The sequence below is a fragment of the Drosophila arizonae genome, chromosome 3 (genome assembly GCF_054131065.1).
Source record: "Drosophila arizonae isolate 15081-1271.41 chromosome 3, UAZ_ARI_1.0, whole genome shotgun sequence".
NCBI lineage: Eukaryota > Metazoa > Arthropoda > Insecta > Diptera > Drosophilidae > Drosophila > Drosophila arizonae.
In genome coordinates this window covers 14,621,021-14,646,500 of record NC_142923.1, presented here as the reverse complement: position 1 = coordinate 14,646,500, position 25,480 = coordinate 14,621,021, and the positions used below count along the sequence as shown (strand labels likewise).

At 36.1% G+C, this 25,480-nt stretch overlaps 1 protein-coding gene across 4 annotated transcripts in view; it reads left to right on the top strand.

The window, feature by feature from the left end:
- The first annotated feature begins 1,188 nt into the window (after positions 1-1,188).
- The window catches only part of LOC108611848 (uncharacterized), a 55,790-nt gene continuing 31,498 nt past the window's right edge, over positions 1,189-25,480 (top strand). The window contains exons 1-3 of one of the 4 annotated variants that reach the window (XM_089465401.1): positions 8,522-9,452; positions 9,525-17,541; positions 17,614-18,305. The gene's annotated coding sequence lies outside the window, so the exon portion shown is untranslated. Of the gene's footprint in view, positions 1,550-7,062; positions 7,173-8,521; positions 17,542-17,613; positions 18,306-25,480 lie in introns of those variants that run through there. The other 3 variants (XM_089465402.1, XM_089465400.1, XM_089465403.1) reach the window with 3 other exon arrangements.

The window sequence follows — 25,480 nt, the reverse complement described above, 5'->3', positions numbered from 1 at the left end:
ATAATTTCGTGTGTGAGTAAGCAAACGAGTTCGGTTAAAAATTAGACGTCATCAACAGCAACACCAACAGCAGCAACAGCAGCAGCAGCAGCAACAGCAGCAGAGGCCGCTGGCTAACGAAAAAACAAAGTTGCAAGAGAGACAGACACAACAACAACACGGCGCATACTTTAAATAAGCATAATGGCAGACGCTTTGACAATGGCACAGGCACAGCAAAGGAAAATGGAATTTTTAATTCTCGAAAGCAACAGCGAAATATTTACGAAAAGCCGCGAAACGCACCAGACTGAGAAAAAATGTAAATTGAACGAATATGTTGCGGCCACAAAGCGGAAGCAACATGTTGCCAGCGCAGCCAGCAACATTGCCAATTCTGCTTTTGTTTTTAGAAACAACAACAAGTGGAGCAGCACTCACCTAACAGCCGGCTTGACGTGAGCTTCGCTTGAAGTTCGCTTCCAACTTGCCGATCAACAGCGAAACACCGAAGTCAACATGCTCTAGCATAGTAAATACATATATTACAAATATGTATGAGTAAATTGTACGCTGCATTTCGCAAGCAAACGCTGCAAACATTAAGCAATGCGCAGCACCTGTGCAAGTACTTGGTACCTGTCACCGAAGAGCACTCACAATTCAAGTGTAGTAATTAGCAATGAAATATATTTTCATAATTGCTAAAAGTCTGAAAACAAAACCATTTTTAAGCAAGAATTAATTCATGTGTCCAGTTGCCATTCTCATTCGATATTCACTGTTACAAACATTGCACAAAAATGCGAATACTCTCTTTGGCGTGCTCTCTTCATACATGCTCACTCTCTCTCTCTCTCTCTCTCTCTGACTCTGCAGTTGCTGGCGTCGCAGCCGGCTCAAGCTAACATTGCGACTTGAACTTGCGCTCGAGCCAAAGTCGCGCTCTTGTGAAGTTATATGCATGTGTGTGAGCGTGTGTGGCTGAGAGCGCGCTTACTAACTCTGCATGTGTGTGTATATGAGTGTGAGTAGTGTCTGTTTTAGTTACCGACAACATACACATACGCACACATAATCAAGCGCCTGACGCCGACGTCGCTGCGACAACGTTGATTTTATTTTAACTGTTGTTGTTGCTATTGTTGTCGTCGTCGTTGTTGTTGTTGTTGTTGCTGCTGCTGTATTCAGTTTGGTTGCGCGCCTCGCGTCGTTTATTTTAGTTAGTAACGAGATTTCGAGCGCTCAACGTTGGCGGCGCGGTTGAAAATCAAAATCAAAATCAAAAGCTTAGCCACAGTGCGTACTCGCTAAGTTGATACCACTGAGCGTGTGTATTAAATGTGTTTCTGTGCGTGTTTGAGTGTTGAAGCGCGTTGTGCAGACATGAAGTGAATAAGAAATTGGAAAAGCACAAAAAAAAAAAAAAATAATAATAATAATAATAAAAACAACAAAACGCTAAAGAAAACGCAAAGAAACGTGTTGAAGCCAATGAGCAAACCAACGACCAGTAGCAACAGAAGCAGCAACAACAAGCAGTAATAGTAACAACAACAACAACAACTAAGTACGTTAATCAGAAAATATTTTAGCCCATTGCGCGCCACATACGAAAAAGCGCGAAATATTTTGTTGCCCCCATAGGAGAGTGTGTATATGTGTGTGTGTGTGTGAGCTTATGTTGTGTCTGTCTGTCAGTGTGTGTGTGTGTGTGTATGTTAGTAACAACAAACAGCACGACTGATATTATGCACTGCAACAATAACAACAACAACAACAACAACGACGACAGCGACGACATGAACAGCTACAAAACTAATGCAAAGTTGTTTATTGTTGATTTCGGTTGCCAAGAGTGAAATTATTGAACAATAAATTTTTAGGGTGCTGCACAGATAGGGGCGATGGATAGAGGGCTAAAAAAAATAAATTGTACATGTAGAGTACAGGTGTGTGTAAAATACATACACAAAATATAAAATGCATAGATCTAAGACTGCATTTCATGTAATGAATTTATATTATGCACGACATCTTGAACTTTAAATTTTATTAGAGTACATATTACTTTCATTTAGTAAAAACAAAAATTACAAATTAAAAAATAAAAAATATGAAAATATAAAAAAGAATACATAACATTGTATTTTCTATCAGTAAAATATTAAAATGAAAAAATTATAGTAATTTATTTTATTTTCTTTTTTTACTTTAGTTTTTTTCTTTTCTTTTTTTTTTTTTAATTAATAATGCTTTGTATTTATTCAATTTAATTTGTTTCTACACATAACACAAATAATACAAAATGGAGCAAGAATGATAATACAATATATAGATTGATTTTGATCATGGAGTGCTCGTGGCTTAAAGTAATTATGTAGATAATTTGCTATGCAATTAAAATTGTCAGCAAGGCCAAATTTATATGATTTGATATGAGACATATCGATCAGCTTAAAAGCAATATAATAATTTTTAATAAAATACAAACATATTGTATGCCCTTTAAATTGAATTAAAAAAAAAGAAAACAAATATTAATTACAAAGAGCAAGAATTGCACAAATAATTCATTCGCATTCGAATTCGTCACACAAAATCCTTAAAATATATTCAAATAAATATACGATATAATATTATGTGTAGAATCGAAAATTTATGCTTGAGGGGTCACTGAACAAACAACAATTTCCATGATACACACTTCAAAATAACATTTTATTTTTTATTTTGAGTTTGGATTTGTTTTCTTTTCTCGCATTTGACACACTTGAGAAGCACTTGAAGCTAACGAGTGTCTGTGCAATTATTATCTAAAATTTGAGAAATAAATTGATGGGTTTGTTGACTGCCGGCCTCTAATGGCAAACTGTCGGCAAGTCTATGAAATATATTAAAAATTTATGAGATCTATTATGTGCACCCAGATGTACGTACAGCAGCCGAGACCTTACAAGGTTCATTGCTACTTGTCACAAATCTCAGTTTGTTGCTTCTATTTTTTTTTTTTTTTTTGTCATGTAGGCCGTTTGTACAGATAATAAAACTTTGAGCTTAATGGCATTGTTGGCATTGCAACAACAACAACAACAACAGCAACATTAGCAACAGCAAATATCATGCCAAATTGACACACGAAGCCGCCAACGCCGCGCGTGTCTCCGTCGCTGTCTCCGCCTTTTAGCCATGGCTTGTATACTTTTTGTTGTTACTTTTTTTTTTTATTTGATAACAGGCGTGTAAATTTCAGCTTGTATTTGTATACAATAGCTACCCATTACATTGATACATTGTGTTTATATCCATAATGTGAACTAGCCTAAATATAGAGTACTTCAGAAATTTCAAATCCATTAAATCGATACATTTGAGCTTATATTCCCTGCACCTTGAATATGAAGTCGCTTAAGTTTAGAGTATTTTAGAAACTTTACATCTATGACATTGTATACCCTCTGCCCATAAATTGAGCTCCCCTAATTATAGACTATTCCATAACTTGGCCTAAAGTTGTTGCAGAAAACTTATAAAGCTCCTGTAAAGATTATTATTTAACAAGAAAGTCTTTGATTTGGTCATAAATAAAATATATATCAAGTTCTTGACTTTTAATTTAATTTAACAAATAGCTATGTATAAAGTATTAATTTTTAAATAAAATAAAAATATTTAATAAAAAACAAAACAAATGAGAAAGCTATCGACTGCAGAATATTTATTCATTATCGATTAACCATGCCCACAATTGGTATAAATATATATATAAATATATATATATTTTTTTTTTGCAAATAATTAAAGAACGATAACAGTAATTTAGTTGCTAGCACTAAACCTATAGAAGCTATAGTTTGTCCAGATTCGCAATTCTCCCAATGTTCATAGATACATTTGCCATATCTTTTTGAACTTGTGTAGTTAATTCTCAAACACAATTATATATAAATTATATAGTTAATCGTATATAAATTATAATTTACGAGGTATCTCATAGCCGCATACCCCAGTTGCAACTGTGGTTGATCAAAGAAAGGTGCCAAGAATCGGATATGGGTTGAAGGTTCTCTGATTACTCAATTCCTCAATAGATTCGCAGCTTGAAAGCATTATGAAATTTCGCACCTTGTTATTGATAGGTAACTTTTTTTCCTTTTCTGTTTTTAGCATAAATTATGAAGTTGATTTTTCGCGCTAATGGTTAAGTTCAAGGTTAAGTGGGATGAAGTTTTAGATAATTCGTTGGCTGGTTTGGCTTCTTTTTTTTTTTTTTTTTTTTTTTTTGTAGAACGATGTGGAACGATATATTTATGTATGTGGCTCTTCATAATTATTTCTGTTACGTGAGATTAAACGAAATGCTTGGCCGAGTGACGGACTGCGTTATATTTTATGTGATACTTATACAGAGTATTTAAATATCTTCCACGTGTTCCATGGAGAAAGAGATAGCGCGCAGAGCGAGAGCGTGTGATATGCTAGTTAATACTATATATAGGGCAGATATAAGTGGTTAGAGAAATGAAGTTTTATTGTTCGATACACATGTATAGAGAGAACTGAGCTGAAGTTGGGACTGTGATTAGAAACGAGATAGAAATGTCCAAGAATTAAAACAAAATGCTTTAAATTAATTTGGTTTAGAGTCTGCCAAAAACTGGATAAAAATGATGATACAACAAAAATTTGTGTTAATAGATAAAGGAGTGTTGTTATAAAAATTATGTAGAATAAGTGTAAAATATATAAACTAAGATATATACATAGCTTCCTTGGAGTAATTAAGTTTGTAGGAAAGTCGAGATCTTGAATGGCTTTTGAGCACAATTTTATATTTTATATTATTTTATATTACAATAGTTTCAAATTCTACAGTAAGCTCTTTTTAGCTGTTTTTTTTTTTTCAAATATTTGTAATAAATTTTATGCCTAATTTCATCATAATCAGAGCGTGATGAACTGAATTGATATATAAATTAATTTCATTTATATTAAAGCTTAAATGAAGCTTCAATCTCTGCCCAATCAACTGAAACAAACCATTCTCAATGCCAGCCAAAAAGCCAAAAGTTTTTGTTCATAAGAACACTTTCTGGCTAAGCTCGATTCGCACTTTTGTTTTTAGCTCGAAAGCCACAAAGGCAGAAATATTTTTCGTTAAGATGTTGACTGCTCTTGAGTTCTCACCTAGCTAAAATTTTGCTTGTAGCCGCTTTTCCGCCTCGCTTGCCGTCAACAACAACAATTTGTTGGCCAATGGCCAGAGTCAAAGGCAGAGTCAGAGCTGGAGCTGGAGCCAAAAAAAATTGCAAATTTCTGTGACGTCTGCTGTCAGCCAGGTCATAAAACTTCCTGCGTACCAAAAAGCAAAAATGCGTTTCGACTTCGAGAAGAAGAAGATGGAGGCGAAGACGAAGGCGAGTCGGCAGCAGTAAAGCAAGCGAAAAATCAAAGCAAAGCGAATGCCAAGCAAATAGCCGTTACCCACAATAAATAAACTTCATTCATAGGCAAATATGAAAGAAAAAAAAAAAGAAAGACAAAAATTGGCGAGTAGCTGCAAAAATAGCAAAGCGAACCAAGCACAAAAGAAGCTAAAAAGGTGCAAAACAAAACAGAAAAAAAAAAACGCAATGAAAAATATAAAAAGACGAAGAAAAATCATTTAACGCATTTTAACAGCGCTCATTACCGCACACGCACACACACACATTAACACACAGAGCTGGGAGCCAATCCCCACCTCAACAAAGCTGGCCCAAAAGTCCGGCACGTGGACCCATTTAAACTGGTGCAGAGTCGACATTAGTGAGGCGCACAAAAATGTTTTTTTTTTTTTTCTTTTTGTTTTTCGTTTTTTGCACTTTATGAATGAAAACGCAAACGCAAATATTTCGCTTCGCGTTCGCATTGTGAATTCGCGTCAACTGTTGCCGCGTAGTACTTAGTTGTGAAAAGTATCTGTCAGATACACGGCCTGCATGCCCAATGGCCACCTAAATACTTGCAATATCTCAATACCCTATCGCCCTATGGCCAATCGAGTGGATTGCAAAGCTCATGAGAGCTCAATTAATTTATGAATGATTGACAATTATTATGATTCTGACTTTCATAATTTAAACTTGATTTTAATTATTTACTGGACTCTGCTGATCTCGCCCTCTCTTTGCCTTTCGAATCGAAATTTCTTCTCCTTCGCTTGATAGAATTCTTATTGAGTGTCGATACATCTTTAGGAAAGTATCGATACTGGATCCCTATTCCTATTGGAATACTACACTATTATATTTAATACTAAATAAAAGATAAAATATATTTGTAAATAATTGAAGACTTTTATTTGGGCATCTATGATTTACAGATGTATAGACATAAGCATGTGTAATTCCTTAGCCTGGAACATTTTCTCTTGAATCAGTAATATATTTAGGCTAGCTTAAAATGCTTGCTGGTATCGAAAAAGTCTGTCTAATTCAGCCAAAAATTACTTAAACATACTATATCTGAGATGCTATATATCACTAACTATACTTTAACTCACATTCAAGTAGATGCGTTTATCTTTACACACATCTCCTGCACACATCAACTTCAACTTCAACTTACAGGGTATTAACGCGTCACATAGTCGCTTCGGTCGCATATCGACTTGTTTTGATTTAATTAAGTTGAAGACGTTTGCTTATGTGCAACGCCCTCGCCACGCCTTTCTACCTCCGCTCGCATTGTTATCTCAGTTAGCAATTGCAAGAAAACAACAATACGCTCACATATATATAAGCACACACACATACACACATGTTCATAAAATTGTAGCAAAATTTTGCAAAAATTCAACTCAAAATCTGTTAAATTGCGCGTACAAAAATATGTTTATAATTAAATTCATAATTAAGTAGATATACAAACATATATACGCATATATACAATATAAAATGTAACAGCATGTGAGCAGCAAGAAAACAAATACAATTTTCGTACAGCCTCAAACGTGAACCCATTAAATAATTAAATTGTTAAATGCATTAAATTCGATTATAAATAATAAATTGTTTAATTCACCGTATGTCGATTCACCAGGAAATCATTTGGGAAACGTCAAAAACAGTTTTGAGCAAAAATCAGCAAAAATAAATTTAATAAATTTCGCCACGCAACGATATTTATTTTTTGGCTACTCTCAGCTTGAGGTAAGTTTGAAAGTTAAAAACAAAAAATGAATAATAATATTTACACTAAATATTGATATGGAATTTTATAGGCATTAAGATACTCTGTAAAATATTCATGACTGCAGTTAAACATGATGAAATTTCAATGGAAATTTTAAAAGTTGAGTCAGCTTCCGATTTATTATGCTTCTATATATATCACATATTGTACACAGGGATTTTCCAAGCCAAAGGCCTTAGCAGCTTAGCACCCAGGGCTTTACTCTATAAATTATCTTTTATTATTAATACTATTTACAATTTCTAAACATAAATAAATAAAATAAATAAAAATATCACCTACTACGTTAAATATTTTATTCATTTTTAATAACATTTCACATTTAGTAGCTTCGTAGAAAAGCGATTAACAGAACAGAATCAAAATCCTAGAGAATATTTTAACTTGAAAAGGTTCATATAAAGGAACTAAAATACCAAGAGTAAAATATTATTAAATCTTCAAAAGCTTGTCTCAAGGCTCGAAACCCGTATATTTTTAGTTTTCACATTATTAAGTTATATTTGAATTTCGAAAATCTAAATTAGCCAGACTAAAACTCCATACAATCAAGCAACCGTCATCATAACTTACCTTCCATCATTTACATTCCTATCATTTAAACATATGTATATGTAGCATATTTGGCTAAGGAAATACTTTATACAAATTTTCCCTCTGGGTGCAGCTTTTCAAAAATGCTTTCATATTTGTTAGCTGGGCAAAAGAATGAATGAAAAAATATATATATATATGAAAAACTTGTTGACTGACTGACTGAACAGTGACAAACGTCACAACTGTCCACAAAAATGCAAAACTTTTAATGAAAACCAAATAAACAACTCGATGATGTTGCCAAAAGAACTAAAAAAGAAAAAATTATATATAAATAAAAAATAAAAGGAAATAACTGAACTCTGTCCAGAATATGTGGCCAATGCATAATTTCGTATCGAATTCGCCGTGTGGCATTCAAATTTAATGGAGCATTGCCAAGCAGATTTGCCGAACATAAATTCAAGTTTTTTCGACTAAGTGAAACCTTCTTGTTTTTACCATGGTTTTTTATGTTTGCTATGAAGCTTTCAATGTATTATAATTATTTATTATAAATTCAATGCTATACAAATATTTTACATATTTTATTTTCACAGCAGTCAATATTTATTATAAACTTATTTTTAATTCTATATATATATATTAATAAAAAAAAAATATATTTCTTTAAAATAGTCAAGGCAATATATAAAGATTATTAATTTTTAAAATGTGTAAAAAAATTAAATATTCTCCAGTTTCAAATTTAAATAAGAAACTAGTTGCAGATAATTTATGTCATAAGTTTTACAAATATTATTTTTGTAATTTATTTTTATAAATAAAATCCCTTTCATAAACTTTCTATAGCAAACATAGGTTATGTGTGGTATCCATATTAAATTTGAACATATCGCAGATTTTGCCAGACTTTGTTGGCAAACTCATTTGAGGTCTATAGCTGAATGCCTCTCTGTATTCCCCTTAGAGAAACTGTGAGTTATATAAATTCACATAAACATTCAGTACTTATTGTTAATTTTACAATGTGTTAAATGTCAGCTGGAACCAATTGCCTTTAACCTTTGGCGTGTTGCGATAGTTTTGTTAGTCACTGTTACAGAGAATCGTCGAAATTGGCGAGGTCTGGTTTGAAAAGTGATTTTTGTTTTGTAATGGTTGCCAATTTGTAATATTGCAAATTGCAGCGCATGTCGTTTGCGACAACATTGTCGCCTGCGCTGCAATGCAATGCACGAGAGAGACAGAGAGCGGAGCTTTAGCGATCGAGCTTTCGTTAAGCTTACGCTGTGCTCGCTCGTCGGAGACAGTGGGAGAAATACGCTCACTAGCATCCCGCGGTCCGAAGCTTCGCTGAGAGCGAAACATTGAAACCAAGAACACTGGAATGTGGGCGTATAAAAAGCGGCCACATTGCCAGCTCCATCTTTTTCCGGCCCACATTTTCAAGAAGATACCCTCAGCGTGGAGTGCTATCCAGCTAAAATTTTTGTTAATAATTATATATATCTATCTTTATATATATATTTAACAAAAAGAAACATACACAAAAGATTATTGCCCTCCACAAAAGATTGGAATTTTCTGAATTTGGCCCACCGTGACCAGCTGAGCTAGTCAGTCATTGACTTTGGTGCGCGCAGCCGCACGCATTTTTATTCGTGGGAAACAACAAGTGTGCAAGCAGGCAAAAAAAGGTATTTCGATCAAAATTAATATAAATTAAAACTTAGTTTACAGAAACTAAGTTGGTTTTTTGTATTTTGCAGCCTTTAATATAACCCTAACCTCTCGGCCAGCAGAAGGCCACATGCACATATGCGCTGTGCAGAGGTTAGGGCTATATATTAAAGTAGCCCCCGAAAAAAAAAAAAGATTAGCCACCGAAGAAAAAAAAAGAGCCCCGAAAAATAGCACCCGAAATAAAATGTATAGCAGATCGCAGAACGGCGAGGGATTATTGACGACATATTAGTGAAAAAAAATATATATATATAAACTAAAAATTACAAATCATTATATGTGCGGTTTAAAAAGAAACAAAAATTAGAGAAAAATATGTATATATATTTGCACGTGTGCGCAATGTGTATGTGAAGAAAAAAACAAAAAAAAAAAAAACTTCAAAGACAAATTTGATCAAAGTGAACGTGCTGCATAAAATTGCAAGTACACGGAAAAAAAAAGAACTTTAAATGCTTAGTGGTTAAATAAACTCTCGATTTAATAGACAATAATGAATATTATACATATATAGAATTATATATATATATAAGACATAAAAAAAAAAAAAAAAAAAAAAAAAAAAAAAAAAAAAAACCGAAAAGCATGATAGTATAATTCACCACTAAAATAATAATAATGCATTAAAATAATACACAATAGTTCACACATCCTCCATATAGCAGCAGCAGCAGTCACCAAACGAAAGGCCTTTCAGCGGTGGACATACAACAAAAAGAACTGTGAGTGCTAAATTAACCCTTGTCTTCCCCTCCCTATCATGTCCCCGAAATCTATAACGGAATAAAACTAAATGATTAAATAAAGAAAAAAAGAAAAAAAAGAAGAAAAAAAAAGAAAAAAAAAAGAAAAAAAATGTTTGAATAAAGAATGAAATACAAACTATGAAATAAAAACTATGAAATAAAAGCTATGAATTAAAACTAAATTTTTAAATTAATATATATTAACTAATATGCCCAAATGTCTAAATTATGATTTAAACATTTTTTAATGTTTTATTGTAATATTATATTATTATATTATTATGTTATTATTACTATATTGTTAACCTTTTTATTCATTTGTAATTTTTTTCATATTATGTAGTTTTTTTATTTTATTATACACTCAAACTACATACCAAACACATGCACATACATATATATAAATTCAAGAACATGAAGCGACAGTAATTAAGAGTAAATGAAAATGTAATAGTCTAGTTAGAGTAATTTAAAGAATAAATGTATCTTTTAGAATTTTTTTGAGTTTCCTTGATGGATTAATATGGTAGGCTAGGAGCATAGCGTTGGCATAGAAGAGAGAGAGAGTCGAGGCAATCCTTATTAGGGGATCTTCATAAACAAGTTAAAGCTGAAGATCATGGTTGGGTTTGGGTAAAGACAGCGAGAAGCCAACACCACCTCGGCTTCCGCGTCTTTCTAACTGTCCGTGTTTGTTTCGTTTTTTCTTGTTGTCCGAATGTTTGTGTTGCATAGGAATCCTAAAAATTTTAAAGTTTGTGTGTATTGGTGACGGTTTGGCAAGACCCACCCCACCACCGACAGAGCTAAGGGAACCAGAGGATTCCGCCCGCCACTACCCGATCCACGTCTTGTGTATGTTGATGTATGTTGATGTATGTATGTATGTATGTATGTATGTATACATGTATGTGAATAGCTATATGTGTATATATGTATATATGTATATATGTAAACATGCGAATGCACGAAGATCGCTTTCATACTCGAGTACGCTCGTTACATAGATTTTATGGCGCCCAACGGGGGGCCTGAAATTCGAAGAGAGAAGTTAACGCCCGCTGCATTCATACATAAGATCGATACATTACATAAATTTTATGGCGCCCAACGTGGGGCACTGTGAGTTCATTAGCTTTCAGTGAACCGAAATTGTTTGTGGGGCACTGTGAGTTCATTAGCTTTCAGTGAACCGAAATTGTTTGTGAGGCACTGTGAGTTGATACGCTTTCAGTGAACCAAAGTTTTCTTGTATGGCCACTTCTTCTATATGGAGTAGTAGTCATACAAAACACCCCCTTTTGTGAGAATATTAGTTGTCTCAGTAGCCTGTATTGCTGAAATAGACTTAGACTGGGTTGGTCTAGCTATCGCAACAGCGACTGCTGAGAGGAATAGATTTGTTTTCATAGGTACTACGAAGCTGCTGGATTCAAGCCTGGATCGCAGACCGAGACACCTTGAAGAATCTTTCAACTTTAAATGAATTAAAGCATCTCTGCTTTGGAAAAGAACATCTTCCCTCACAATTGTAGCTCGTTTTTGTTTGCTGTGGATGAAGCCACAATTCAATCTAGTTCTAGAAAAACTTCTCTAAATAATTCCAGAATATTGTGTATTCGGCTAGGATACCAATACTGATTATCCCTGGAGGGTATTCTTTACTTAAATGAAGAATGGTAGAAGCCTTAAGCAATGCTAGTTGTGTGTTGATAAGTTGTTGTCGTTGCGTCTTTAAGTGTACTATTGTCTGGAACTCGGAGATATGCTGCCTGTGCATTCCCTTGCCGAATAGTATAGTTTTTGATGGTAGCGATAATAAATTTGTAAATACCTGCTAGATTTAGTTTCAATAGCCCAAAATGAAACAATTCGGAACAGTTAGAACTAATAAGAATACCTCGATTTTCTCTCTCTATGCCATTTATAGTCAAGCTTAACAACACTTTTTAGTAATTATGCCAGTTATAAATACACCGCCGCACGTCGCATCTGTAGGTAGTACAGAAAATAAATGCGCACTATGTGCGACAGAAATGGATGATACATATCCTTGCTATTTATTAGCGTGTCAGCACATTTTTCATAAAAACTGCGTAGAAGCGTGGTTAACAGAAAATACCATCTGTTATACTTGCCAGACACCAATAGATAAGCAGCAAATGAAGCTAGTAGTAGGCAATTGCTCACCCTCTCGGAGGCACGAGACAGCTCCGCCACCAGCTCCAGTAACTCGTCGAGTTACAACCAGAAATCTTGCCAGAACTTTAGCACTAGCAGAGGCCAACAATACAGCTAATGTACAAGAAGCTGCTTTGTTGAATGCTAGTGGCGCACAGTCATCAGCTTTAGATGCGAGTCAAAGCCCGAGTCAGGCTGAAGCTGCGCGACCCAGAACTACTAGGGGACGACCCAGAGCAACTCGACCATTCCGTGGTGCGAATCCTCAAAGATCGCAGCAACCGGACTACAATGTTATACAGAACATGATTGAAGAAACAGTCACTAGGGTCATGTCCTCGTTAGCCATAAACAATCGCCCTTCGCCAATCGAATCATTGCCGGTAGCGAACAGTCGCGAGTCCCCATCAATAGGCGCTTGCTCCTTGAATAGTCGAAGGATCGTTGACATTATGCAAAAGTGGGGAGTTCAATTTGATGGTTCATCAGATGGATTAGGGGTTAATGAATTTATCTATCGCGTTAAATCGTTAACAGATGAGACCTTAGATAGTGATTTCACAGGCATGTGCAAGAATATGCATGTGTTATTTACTGGAAAGGCTCGATCATGGTATTGGAGATACCACAAACAAGTTGATCATATTATTTGGTCTGACCTCTGTGCATCCCTTCGTCAACAGTACGATGATTATCGGTCAAGCTTTATGAAGATGGAGATGATCAGAGCTCGAAAGCAAAAACCAGGAGAGTCTTTTTCAACTTTTTATGAATCGGTAGCCTCTCTTATAGATAAATCTTCACTCAAGGTAGCAGAAGAAGAATTAATGGAAATTTTAAAGAATAACTTACTCCCTGAAATACGCGGGAAGCTATTATATCAGCCAGTTCACTCGGTAGGACACTTACGCCGTTTAGTTCAAATGAGCGAAAACTTAGCGTATGAGACTAGTTGTCGTTTTAATCAGGCAAAGCCAGTAGTACAGCGTAGACAAGTTTATGCTGTCGAAGAAATAGCTGATGATGTAGAAGGCGATTCACTAGATGCAGAGCTTGCAGCTATACGCGCCTCTCATCAGAAACTTCGTTGCTGGAATTGCGAAGAAATAGGCCATATCTGGGAAAACTGTCTATCTGAACGTCGCATTTTCTGCTACGGTTGTGGACAGCCCAATGTATATAAGCCACAGTGCAAAGTCTGCCTACAGAGACAGTCGGAAAACCGGCAGAAGGCATCCGTCAACAGCAGGATGCCCACGAAAATGTAGAACCCAAAAGCACAGATACAGATACACCCGAGTTGCAAAACTTGCACTCGAATACGTCTGCAATTCGTTTTCGTCCCTACGAAGAACGCTTACAAAATTATGTAGAGGTTCGAAATCGAATATTTCAAGATAACCCGCCTGCTATTAGCAAGCGAACTCAAAGATTAAAGACATATTATTCAGAGGTAAAGAAAAACCGGAATTTGCAAATATCTACGATTTTCAATAATGGAACCGACTTTCGTAGCTATGCTGAAGTTTCGTTCTTAAATTATACAGAACTTGGTCTGTTAGATACTGGAGCAAATATTAGTTGTATAGGTTCGAAATTAGCAACACAAGATTTTTCGAAGCTGTCAGAGTTTAAGCCTATAAAATCGAAAGCAAAAACAGCCGGAGGAGAGAGTCAAACCATTATTGGATATTTAGACGTAGAACTGACATATAACTCTGTCACCAAGCCAATCACATTATATATTATTCCCAGCATAAAGCAGAATCTCATTTTAGGACATGATTTCTGGAAATCCTTTCGCCTTGCACCAAACATTATTAACGCTATAGAGATAGCTGATACAAGCAAGAATAATTCCCACGAACAGTCATATCCTTTAACGAAGACAGAGATTCAACAACTAGAGCTAGTAAAAGGATTATTTCCAAATGCATCTCATAGTTTGGGGCGTACAACACTTATAGAGCACCACATAGATATTGGAGACGCAAAGCCAGTGAAACAAAGATTCTATCCAGTCAGTCCCGCTGTAGAAAAGCTGTTATATCAAGAAATTGATCGAATGCTTCAGTTGGATGTGATTGAACCTTCTGTTAGCCCTTGGAGTTCACCTATGCGCCTCGTAGTAAAACCTAATAAAGTTCGCTTATGTTTAGATGCTCGCAGACTCAATGATGCTACTAAAAAGGACGCGTATCCTTTGCCCAGCATTGATGGAATATTTTCGCGATTACCTAAAGCAAATCTTATTTCGAAATTAGATTTGAAGGATGCTTTTTGGCAAATTAAACTCACTGAGGAGTCTAAGCATTTGACTGCATTCACAGTCCCAGGCCGCCCTTTATACCAGTTTAAAGTTATGCCCTTTGGTTTATGCAATGCCCCCTCCACAATGTGTCGTTTAATGGACCAGCTTATTCCACCAGATCTGAGGCATTGTGTGTTTGGATACCTGGATGACCTTTGTGTCGTCTCAGAAGATTTTCCATCTCATTTATCAATTTTAGTCCGTCTAGCAGATCAATTTCGAAAAGCGAATCTAACTCTGAACATAGATAAAAGTCACTTTTGCGTTACAAGCATTAATTATTTAGGCTATGTAATTGGAAGTGGAGGTATTAGCCCAGATCAATCCAAAGTATCTTGTATAATTAATTGGCCACCGCCCAAAAACTTAAAGCAAGTTCGTGGATTTCTAGGAGTGTGTGGGTGGTACAGACGATTTATACATAACTTCGCAGATCTTACTTGTCCAATTACTGACGTACTCTCAACAAAGTCAAAATTTGTCTGGCCTCCCGAAGCACAAATGGCTATGGATAAGTTAAAGAAAGTATTGACTACTGCTCCCATTTTAACAAATCCAGATTTTAGCAAAAAATTTTATTTACATTGCGATGCCAGCGATTTTGGTATTGGTGCCGTGCTTGTGCAACTCTCAGATACAAATGACGAAAAGCCAATCGCATTTATGTCGAAGAAATTAAATCGCTCTCAACGCAATTATAGTGTTACCGAGCGCGAGTGTCTCGCAGTGATACTCGCAATTGAGAAGTTTCGATGCTATTTAGAACTGCAAGAATTCGAAGTGGTTACCGATCATTCTAGCTTGCTTTGGCTTATGCGGCAGCAGAATATCTCTGGTAGACTAGCTCGCTGGATTTTTCGTTTACAGCAGTTTAAATTTACTTTTAGTCATCGAAAAGGCAAAGAACATGTAGTCCCAGATGCATTATCTCGATTAAGCGAAAATGAAATATTAGAACTTGATATGAACCCGATTATAGACCTCACATCAAATGCTTTTTCAGAAGATTCTTATTTAGAGCTCATAAAGAAATATTCCGAGCAAAAGTCTCGATTTCCCGATCTGAAATTGGTTGGAAACTTTTTATATGTTCGCACCGAACATGCAAATGGTCAGCAAGAACAAGAAAAACTATCTTGGAAGCTATGGGTCCCCGAGAGCCTTCGAGCAAGTGCCCTTAAACAAGCCCATAATAGTTGTACTTCAGCCCATGCCGGAATGCAAAAGACCATAGAAAAGCTACGTAGGCATCTCTTTTGGCCAGGTCTAGCAAAAGATGTGAGAGACTATATTCGTTCATGCGATACTTGTAAAGAAAGCAAAGCCCCTAATTATACATTGAAACCCCCAATGGGTGATCATATCCCTTCATATAGGCCGTTTCAAAGACTTTACATTGACCTTCTTGGACCATATCCTCGTAGTAAACAAGGTCATATAGGGTTGCTTATAGTTTTGGACCATTTTAGCAAATACCATTGGCTATGTCCATTAAAGAAGTTCACGTCTGCAAAGATTCAAGAGTATCTGCTAAAGCACATATTTCATAGTTTTGGGGTCCCTGAAACTATCGTTAGTGATAATGGCACTCAGTTCAAGTCAAAAGAATTTAACGCCTTTTTGACGGAACTAGGCATCAAACACGTATACACCGCTCTTTACTCACCACAGAGTAACGCGGCCGAACGTGTAAACCGATCTTTGCTAGCAGCGATTCGTTCATACTTGCAAAACGATCAAACTGAATGGGATGTTCATCTCACGAGCATTTCATGTGCGTTACGCTCAGGACTGCATCAATCGCTAAACTGTTCGCCATACCGAGCACTTTTTGGACTCGATATGATAACACACGGAGCGGACTATAAATTATTAAAAGATTTGCATTTGCTCCAAGAGCCAATAATCCCGATCTCTAGATCCGACAATCTGGCTCTATTGAGACACGATATCCAGATCAATATCCGTCGAGCCCATGAACGAAACGCAGGCCAATATAATCTCAGAGCTAAATCGGTTACTTTCAAAGAAGGACAAGAAGTCTTTAGAAGAAATTTTGCTTTGAGTAAATTTTCGCAAAATATTAATGCCAAACTAGGACCACAATTTCTAAAATGCCGAGTTAAGAAAAAGTTAGGAAATTGTTACTATCTGCTTAAGAACCTGCAAGGCCAAGAAGTCGGTACTTACCATGCCAAAGATATTAGAAGCTGATTCCCGCTAATATACTGTCTAACGTTGTATATTATCGGGTGGTGTAATGGTTGCCAATTTGTAATATTGCAAATTGCAGCGCATGTCGTTTGCGACAACATTGTCGCCTGCGCTGCAATGCAATGCACGAGAGAGACAGAGAGCGGAGCTTTAGCGATCGAGCTTTCGTTAAGCTTACGCTGTGCTCGCTCGTCGGAGACAGTGGGAGAAATACGCTCACTAGCATCCCGCGGTCCGAAGCTTCGCTGAGAGCGAAACATTGAAACCAAGAACACTGGAATGTGGGCGTATAAAAAGCGGCCACATTGCCAGCTCCATCTTTTTCCGGCCCACATTTTCAAGAAGATACCCTCAGCGTGGAGTGCTATCCAGCTAAAATTTTTGTTAATAATTATATATATATCTATCTTTATATATATATTTAACAAAAAGAAACATACACAAAAGATTATTGCCCTCCACAAAAGATTGGAATTTTCTGAATTTGGCCCACCGTGACCAGCTGAGCTAGTCAGTCATTGACTTTGGTGCGCGCAGCCGCACGCATTTTTATTCGTGGGAAACAACAAGTGTGCAAGCAGGCAAAAAAAGGTATTTCGATCAAAATTAATATAAATTAAAACTTAGTTTACAGAAACTAAGTTGGTTTTTTGTATTTTGCAGCCTTTAATATAACCCTAACCTCTCGGCCAGCAGAAGGCCACATGCACATATGCGCTGTGCAGAGGTTAGGGCTATATATTAAAGTAGCCCCCGAAAAAAAAAAAAGATTAGCCACCGAAGAAAAAAAAAGAGCCCCGAAAAATAGCACCCGAAATAAAATGTATAGCAGATCGCAGAACGGCGAGGGATTATTGACGACATATTAGTGAAAAAAAATATATATATATAAACTAAAAATTACAAATCATTATATGTGCGGTTTAAAAAGAAACAAAAATTAGAGAAAAATATGTATATATATTTGCACGTGTGCGCAATGTGTATGTGAAGAAAAAAACAAAAAAAAAAAAAACTTCAAAGACAAATTTGATCAAAGTGAACGTGCTGCATAAAATTGCAAGTACACGGAAAAAAAAGAACTTTAAATGCTTAGTGGTTAAATAAACTCTCGATTTAATAGACAATAATGAATATTATACATATATAGAATTATATATATATATAAGACATAAAAAAAAAAAAAAAAAAAAAAAAAAAAAAAAAAAACCGAAAAGCATGATAGTATAATTCACCACTAAAATAATAATAATGCATTAAAATAATACACAATAGTTCACACATCCTCCATATAGCAGCAGCAGCAGTCACCAAACGAAAGGCCTTTCAGCGGTGGACATACAACAAAAAGAACTGTGAGTGCTAAATTAACCCTTGTCTTCCCCTCCCTATCATGTCCCCGAAATCTATAACGGAATAAAACTAAATGATTAAATAAAGAAAAAAAGAAAAAAAAGAAGAAAAAAAAAGAAAAAAAAAAGAAAAAAAATGTTTGAATAAAGAATGAAATACAAACTATGAAATAAAAACTATGAAATAAAAGCTATGAATTAAAACTAAATTTTTAAATTAATATATATTAACTAATATGCCCAAATGTCTAAATTATGATTTAAACATTTTTTAATGTTTTATTGTAATATTATATTATTATATTATTATGTTATTATTACTATATTGTTAACCTTTTTATTCATTTGTAATTTTTTTCATATTATGTAGTTTTTTTATTTTATTATACACTCAAACTACATACCAAACACATGCACATACATATATATAAATTCAAGAACATGAAGCGACAGTAATTAAGAGTAAATGAAAATGTAATAGTCTAGTTAGAGTAATTTAAAGAATAAATGTATCTTTTAGAATTTTTTTGAGTTTCCTTGATGGATTAATATGGTAGGCTAGGAGCATAGCGTTGGCATAGAAGAGAGAGAGAGTCGAGGCAATCCTTATTAGGGGATCTTCATAAACAAGTTAAAGCTGAAGATCATGGTTGGGTTTGGGTAAAGACAGCGAGAAGCCAACACCACCTCGGCTTCCGCGTCTTTCTAACTGTCCGTGTTTGTTTCGTTTTTTCTTGTTGTCCGAATGTTTGTGTTGCATAGGAATCCTAAAAATTTTAAAGTTTGTGTGTATTGGTGACGGTTTGGCAAGACCCACCCCACCACCGACAGAGCTAAGGGAACCAGAGGATTCCGCCCGCCACTACCCGATCCACGTCTTGTGTATGTTGATGTATGTTGATGTATGTATGTATGTATGTATGTATGTATACATGTATGTGAATAGCTATATGTGTATATATGTATATATGTATATATGTAAACATGCGAATGCACGAAGATCGCTTTCATACTCGAGTACGCTCGTTACATAGATTTTATGGCGCCCAACGGGGGGCCTGAAATTCGAAGAGAGAAGTTAACGCCCGCTGCATTCATACATAAGATCGATACATTACAGTTTTTATAACTAAATGCTTAAGTAAATATGCTCATTATTTGCTGGGCTATCCAATCATTGACGCACCTTTTTCTCCGTTATCTTGGGAATTCTCTAGTGCTGTTGTTGTTTCATTTGTTGCTGTTGTTGCTTGGAGAACTTTGCCGCATTTCCGGTCACATTGAATATTTGTGCTGACGCATCTTGGTTGCTCCATTGACGACAATGCAGAGAAAATCAACCTGAGCCACAGATCAGCGCGATCAAACATTGCGAATTTCAACAGAAATGCGACATTAACACAAATAGCCGTTCAGATGAGTATTTATATTGATTCTGTTTACAGATTTCGAAAAAGGTTGGAGAAGAAGCTGATGTAGTTGAGCAGGGAGCTGATGTTTCTAGAGCAGAGAGAGTCTGGCTATACGTAGGTGGAATGAATGAGAAGCTAAGATTATATTCCAATCAAGCTGGAAATGAACTTTGTATTAACTTTCATAATGAGTCTTGAGAATCGATAGTCCTACTCAAATGAGTATTTATATATATATTTAGTAAGAGGTGCAAAGAGTTGATGAGTATTGATCGATTATAGAAAAGATAAAGTCTGGGCACATGAATGTTTTTGAGTGAAATGAATGAGAGCTTAGATTGCATGACATCTGATCGATATTGGTTATCGAAGATCGATATTTGTATTCAGATAGATTATGTTAGACCAAACAGTATTGACATAGGCCAAGAATGGAATGAATGAGAAGCTATGGTTAAATAGTTCTTCATTAAATTAAGATGAATGGAGATGAATGGCCTAGGTCTGCTCTTAAAGTTCTGAGCGAGCATCACGCAGTCGGTTGAGTTTACATCTAAAGTTCTTTATTATTATTAAAATTATGTTTATCAAGAGTCAGTTGCAGTCAGGTGCGCTTCTCTCTCTCTCTCTCTCTCTCTCTCTCTCTCTCTCTCTCGCTCTCTCTCTCTCTCACACACCCACTCTGGCTGCTTTGTTTATCTTTTTGGGCAGAACGAGTTTTTGCAGCTGACATGCTTATTATCAAAGTAAGAAACGAAGAAAAAATTAAAATTAACAAATTATACGAAAACATCAGCTTCAATAAACAAATGAATAAATGCATGAATGAATGGATGAGTGGATGTGTGTTTAGCCACAGTCGAAAACGAATGATGTGTTTATTTTTGGCCAATGACTTGAAATTTGTCAATTCTGTCAGGCTAGGTCGGCTTAGATCACCTGTGCGCTAGAACAGCTAAATAGCTGTCCGACTGACTGACTGACTGATTGACCAAATGTGGGCAAATTGCGCAACTAACTAATTACGCGACTTAGCGGCGCCTCGCTTAGTTAGTCAGCATTGCCGGCGCACCTGAACACAGGCAGGCAAACAAAAGGCTAATAACAATTATAACGAAAAAAAAAAATATATATATATATATACATATATAAATAAATATATAGGCAAAACAAAAAACCATGAAAATTCATTTCAGCCCTATTGGGCAGCCGCAGCAGCCTTCGACACGTACGTGTAATTTAAATTAAATTGTTTTTAGAAATTCGAAATGCGAAACTCTAAAATGCATACATGATTTTGCACGTTGCGGCCTCAATTATACATATACTATATAATATATAAATATATATATATGATATATGTATATAGATCGATGCGAATTGAGCTGTTAGCCAGCCTCGGTTTTCATTTGCCTTTGACTCATCTGTGCGTATTTTGTTTCATTTGCTTTTGTTGTATTGGGTTTTTCGCATTTATTGCCAGCATTAATCACACACCAACAACAACAACTACAACAACAACAACAATGTTAATAATACCTTTAATTTTATGGTCACGCCAAGTGTTTGGGGTAGCTCTGAGAGCTAGGGAGCGATTCGCCTGTTTGGGCTCCATTTTATGGGAAATATTTGTTGCTGTTTTTTTTTCTCATTTTTTTTCTACACACAATTTTGACAATTTATGCTTGGCCATTAAGCTAAACGTCAAATCGACGCTAAGGCGTAAGTTTTCGTTAATCGATGTTCAGGTTGAACTTGACGCCGACGTCGATGTCGACGTCGACGCAGCCAGTGGTGACTGTGCGAAATATCATGATAAAAGGCCAATGAACAGCTGTTAACTGATCGAGCGACAGAGCCGAAAACATATTGTTAAGAGACACAGCCGAGGAGCAAAGCAGTTGATCAAGAAACAGCAATTAAGCCCGAAAGGTTTATCAATGTGTAAGTAGTTTATGGAAACATATTTCTTAAGCTCTTAGTCTACTTTCAACTCGACTCGCTAAAAGTTGATTTATAACCATTGTAAGCGCTGTGTAGGAGGAGGGAGAACTTGCCAACCGTTTGGTATTCCCCAGTCGAATTTGACCTCAATTGAATGCACAGGACAATCAGAAACTGCAGTCAAAAACTTTCCAACAGTTGTGAAACATGAACATTTTGTGGCTTGTTTGATTTTGCCTAGAAATTGTTGCCATGACAGCGCCCCCAAAGCCAAGTGGCACAAACGTGCTGTAAGTATCTGCTGGAAACGAAATTCATAACAAGACAACCCGAACACACACACACACACACACACACAAAAGAGGAGAAGTTGTTATATCGTAAACAAAGACCTTTTCGCACCCCCAACTCCTAGAGTTTGGGCTGGCGCACAATTTGCATTTCACGGGGTAGAGTGGGGGAGTAGTTAGGGGCTGGGAGTTGGGGAGCCGAGCTCATACTCATACTCGCATCAGCCATTGTGTCAAATAAGCGCAAATGCTGAAAGCCGTTTGCCAGCTGCCATAAACTGTCTACGAGATGTTGAGCGTCAAAATGCACAGCAAACAATTTCAGCAAATGTCAAGTGGAGGAGAACGTGCCAGCCCATAGAGACGAGAGGCGAGCAGGCAGCAGATACACAAAGAGAAAAACATAAGTCAGATAGACAATGATAAGACTGCAGTCGGATTGTTCAATGTTTGCCGAAATCTTGAGATATTTATGGCTACGCAGGGCTAAATAAAGCCGTAAATGGAATGCGTAACCAAAAATCTTTGACGTAAGACCTGAAAGAGATTTATTTTCTTGAGTCATATGTACGATCTTTGACGTAAAAACTGGAAAAAAAAATTTACTTTATTGACACTGCTCTGCAAGTAAATATTAATTTTAGTCCATTTACCTTCTTGACTCTGCTCAGCAAGTAAATATTAATAATAGTTTTAAAATTAAGATTCCTTATCTATTTTCATCATTTATTAATATTATGCTCATTTCTTACAGTGTATTTGATACCACTTTTCAACTTATATTCACTTTTTAATATCTCACATTTTCGCTATATTTTATTCTAGTCTTCTAATAATCCTCTTATAAATTATAACAAATCATAATTTAAAGCTAATAATACATAATGCAATTATAATTATTATTTTAGTGTCTAATCAGCATATGAATGGGATTTTTGATTTTTTTTTCACTCTTAAATCAAAAGCCGGATTTATGTTAAAATTAAGTTCATGTTCAGACTTTGACTTTTGTGTTCCGTTTCAAGAATTTTGAATATTATTTATCGTCGAAAAATGTAAATGGTTCTAAAAGTATAAATTATATCATATTAGAAATGAAGGAGATTTTCAAAAATATTGGCTGACTAAACCTACTCAAATGAGCGAGCAGAGCAGCCAAGCTGAAAGTAGAGTAAACTGAGCTAGAGAATAATATTCAAAATACATAAATTGCATCTTTATAGAATATTCCCATTCCAAAAATACTCTTAAAAGAAATATCCTTTTTTTTCTTTTTTAATATTTTATAAATGTTATGAACGAACAAAGTGTTCTTTCTGAGTCACAATATTTGTAATTTTCCACCTGAAGCAAAGCACTTGCTCCATATCAACTTCAATACTTCTGCAATGCAATTGGAATAATGGCTGTAAAAGTAAATTCACTGACTCATTCACTATGGCCATAAAATAAATGAGCTGGCCTATTGCAAATATTTCCACTCACGTGTCGAGCCGTTGCAGAGGAGAGCAGCAGCTGTTGGCAGTATTAAAATGAATTCATATCGATCGGGAGCACCCTATATGTGCATTTGTTTGAATAATTTGGTTTGTCGCCTCTGTCACAGAGGCAACAAAACTGAAAATTTTTGCATACGGAAATAACAGCAATTGTGTGGCTATAACATTGCAGTGACAGCTGCAGCAACAACAAAGTTGTCCAATTGGCATTGGTCGCATTTTGGGATTTTTTTCTTTTGTCTCTTTTTTCGGTTGATGACTCGGTTTGGCGTTCGATTTACAACTTTACTTAAATTTTTGTGGCTTGGTCATCAACTCGTTTGGGCCACGAAGCTTCGTAGCTGCTCTTCAAGTGAAATTCATATCAGTTTTCGTTCGTTGACTGCCAGCCGAACTCAAAGTAGGGTAGCTTCTCTCTCGCTCCCTCTCTCCCTCCCTGTGTGAATTTGTGGCCTACATATGCTTTATTTATCTTTGCATCTTCTGCAATTTAAGTGCAAAACTTTAACTTTCCTCGGCTTTAAGAAGGGCCACCGCAGAAATCCACACAAATTAGATAAACATGTAAATGTTTATTGACACAAAAAGGACACTGACTGAAGACTAACGACTCACGAGTGACGAGTGACGACTGAGGCCAGGGGGCATTAAATCTGAATGTGTAATATGCGTATGAATAATAAGGTATACAAACAGGCACACAAAAAGGGACACAACTGGCAATACAAATTGACATTTTGTTTGCCTTTCACCTGATGACAGACGCCAGACGACAGCCAGTCCAGAGAGAGAAAGACAGACAGAGAGAGAGAGAGAGCAGTGAGTGGGGGCGAATGAGAACCGCTGGGGCTTGCGGTTCAGAGATTGGCATTACGGATCCGAGTCGGGGACCCCAAATCGCATAATGTTGTAATTGAGTGTTGAGGAAATTCTGTTGGCAGCACGTCTCTAAAGCGATGCGGAGCACATAAATATCTTGGTGGGCTTAGCGTGTTACAGATACGATAACAGCTTTAAGCCGCGCAGTCGACGCAGCTACGATTCGCATCTTTAAGGACTGAGCTGGCTTCAATTTTGGCCAAGACCCAGCATTGGGCAAAACATTAAAAGTTCGCTCGCTTTACTTTCAAAATGTGAATGCACTTTTATTACAGCTGTTGTTGTTGTCGTTGTCGTTGTTGTTGTTGTTGGTGTCTTATACGTGACGAGTTTTTTTCGTCGGACATTGCTCTACTTTTTCTTCAAGCAGCAGCAGCAGCAGGAAGATGAAATTATTTTTGGACTTGTTGCCTTTTTCGTATGCCCGTTAAATTTTTGTCTTTCAGTTGAAAGTTGAGGGTTTTCTCGTTTATTTATGAAGCTTACAGCTGGGATGCCGCCTCGGCAGGTGAATGTGGGACGGAAACTGTAACCGAAATGAGATTTGTTGGCTTAGGCTGATTTTGCGCAAATAAATTATATAGTACTAAAAAAAAAAAAAAAAAAAAAAAAAAATGGGTCATTTAAAGTAGCATTTTAAATGTGTCATAAAAAAAGGGAAGCAGACTTGTATGATACACTGTTTAAATATAATTTGTATTTTGAGGGTTTTTTATGGTAAATTAAACGCGCAAATATTCGCAGTGGCAAATGAAATTTGTGTCTAAACTAGCTGAAAGCGAAATTTGCGGGTGTCGAAAAAAAGTGCGCATTATAAGCATTCGGGGCCAATCAGCGAGGCGAGTCACGTGCGCTGAGGGTCAGTCGGGGAGGCTAAACTCAGCTAAGGAATTCGATTTACATGGCAGCAGCAACTGAAACAGCAGCAGCAGCAGCAACGGCAACGGCAGCAACAAATGTCACAGTCTATTAATAGTAAATAAAGCAGCTGTTTCCCATCCATAAGGTAAATAAAACAAACAAAAAATTAATTACGTGTGAGGTCGATGGGCATTGCGTGCCTTTGATTTGGGCTCTGTTATAACCCTTTTTGGTTCAATCAATCGCCAGCGGCTGTCAAATTAACCGGCGAGAACATAAATAATATAAGCACT